General features: G+C 36.4%; 1 protein-coding gene across 1 annotated transcript in view; it reads right to left on the bottom strand.

Moving 5' to 3' along the window:
- Nucleotides 1–2,670, bottom strand: part of LOC106881660 (nuclear pore complex protein Nup205) — a 331,146-nt gene that overhangs the window by 271,876 nt on the left and 56,600 nt on the right. The gene's annotated exons all lie outside the window — the stretch shown is intronic.

Genomic DNA, 2,670 nt, shown 5'->3' with positions numbered 1-2,670 from the left:
ATATATATACGACAGACTTCTGTCAGTTTCTGTCTACCAAATCCACTCATAAGCCTTTGGTTGGCCCAAGGTATAATAGAAGACACTTGCCCAGAACCATGTGGTTGGTAAGCAAGCTACTTACCGCACAGCCACTCCTGCACCTACTGTTCTGTAAATTTAAACATTTGCTTGAATACAAATGAATTACAAAAATGAATGAGATGAAAAATACGAAAAGCTAACAATGCAGAAAGTTTTTAAAACTTTTATATTTAGAGGCGCAACAGCCTATCTCAACAGAAGAAATACAATCAAAGAAACGTACATTTACACAGATCCATTTGCCATTTTGGATAGCTCAGTGTTTGAGTTAGCAGCAGCAGCTGCTCCATCACATGGGGGTGATGGTGAGGACTGGCGGTAGGCTGGTGGCAGTGGTGCAGTGGGTGATGGTGTTGATGACATATGTTAGGATAATGTTGTGATCACAGTGACATAGGGAGTGTTCGGTGGAATCTTCACAGGAGTCATCAGACCACCTCTGATCAACTATTGATTTTGAAGTTAAGGTGGTAGATCAGTAAAGCTTCTTTGATACAGAGATTTCCTGTGTTCCTCTCTGAGACCAGTATGGAGGTGTATATCACATTGGTGGTGTTGCTATATTTGGCGAAGTGTTTGGGGAAGAAATATGGAGTGGTTGGACCATGCTACCGATATAGTGATTGTAGCATTCAGAACACTGTATCTGAGATGCAGTTTGGCTTTGTGCCAGGGTGAAGCACTACTGATTCTATCTTCCTGGTAAGGCTAGTGCAGTAGAAGAATTTAGCCAAAAATAACCTCAGTATTTAGCTTTCGTTGACATAGTTCCACACTCACTTATCTTGAAGTCAATGCAGAAGTTAGGGGTATACAAGTGCTTGGTGAGAGCTATACAAGCTATGTTCAATGATGCCATCAATAAGGTGAAAGTTGCCAATAATTATAGCAAGGAATTTAGTGTACAAGTAGGTGTTTACCAAGAATCAATTTTCAGCAACTTCTTGCTTATCATTGTCATCCCTGCTTATGACCTTGTTCTTATAGCTGAATCACTACCAGAACTAGAACACAATTCAGGTGTGGAAACATGGTCTTGAATCAAAGGGCTGAGAGTTAATTTAGCAAAGGCCAAAATCCTAGTAGGTAGGAAAACAGACAAATCACAAATCCCTTCAGGGAGAAGGCCCAGCTCAGTATGTAGAAAAGGTGTAGGTAGAAACTCGTTAAGGTATACTCAGTGCAAGATATGGACAGATAAGAGGTGAAGCAGTATCACTGGGCAACTAACAGAGAATGTAGGCTTTGTGTGGTAGATGTGCAAGTACAATAAACATTAGGATCATACAGAAAGTGGACTCTCTCAAACCTCATCTTTAGTTTGTATTATATACCCACAACACTATACTATTTTAAGTATTCCATTGACAAATAACACATAAATAAAGAGATACAAATGAGAAAAAATGCTGTATACATGCACCTAAACATGTGCTTATACACATCTATTGTTAGGTTACATGAATGCAATAATGTGTGTAATATATGTAACTTTCAGCAATTACTAGCTGATACTGATTATTCAAATCCACTACAAATGTTTGAACTCATCATACATCTGTTAATTACAGGTGAGATGCTGTATCATCAAACTGTCTTGCATCACACGTGCAAACTGCATCTCCTCAAGTGACATTTTAAAATAAGTAGTTCGTTCTTTCTTCTCTTCATTTAACCAAGGTCTTTTAGCACAGAGTAACTGCTCAGCTAGACAGCGCTGATGAATTTCCGTTTGAAAATATATAATTTTCTAGGTGACACACAGTCACTGATCTAATAAATAGAAATCTCTCTAAGAGAGATATCTAGTAACAGTACTTTAAAGTAAAGACTATTTGCCAAGTAAAGACTATTTGCCAAGTAAAGACTATTTGTGGCAGTCCTGGATGGGATGAATATTACTATTGTTTAGACCCAGGAAATGTCATTTCCAGTTGGCTATACGACACATAAATAAGAATGTTTTCTCGTAGTTTGAGATTTGATTGTTCTCTTTAGCATTTAAGACGTCCATATGGTGGCCTTCTCTTTGTGTATAAATTTTTATACACACATTATACAAATATTTATGTCTTCTGACTTTTATTACACATGCTAACCACTGGTACAAATTATTATTTTTATTATTTTTGCCCTTGTATATATATAAAGTTAAATATTTCGATTCTTTGGCCAGATAATACACCATTGAAATTATTCAATGCTGTACTATTCTGACTTGGCACGTTGCTTGAGGACATTCCATTTGAATTCTTGATGTATATGTATCGAACTAAATGCAGATGCATTTACTTTGAGTTTTCAGTACCAATTATACTTCCATAATTACTTTTGAAGCAAATCTATAGACAAGCTACAGATGGTTAATTGATCAATTAACTGCCTAATTAATTGATTTATTAATAGTGAAACTCGTAGGATTAGAGTTAACTGAAATTTTGGTCAGTTCAAGTGTCCAACACACCTATGAGCAATGTGACAAAAATACAAACGTTTTTTCGTGGTTTGGGATTTGAATACCCACTTTAGCTTGTAAGATGTCCACATGTTGATCTTCTCTTCGTGTATAAATTTTTATACACATAT

Source organism: Octopus bimaculoides, chromosome 15 (assembly GCF_001194135.2).
Source record: "Octopus bimaculoides isolate UCB-OBI-ISO-001 chromosome 15, ASM119413v2, whole genome shotgun sequence".
Taxonomy (NCBI): Eukaryota; Metazoa; Mollusca; class Cephalopoda; order Octopoda; family Octopodidae; genus Octopus; species Octopus bimaculoides.
This window is presented reverse-complemented; position numbering and strand designations above follow the sequence as displayed.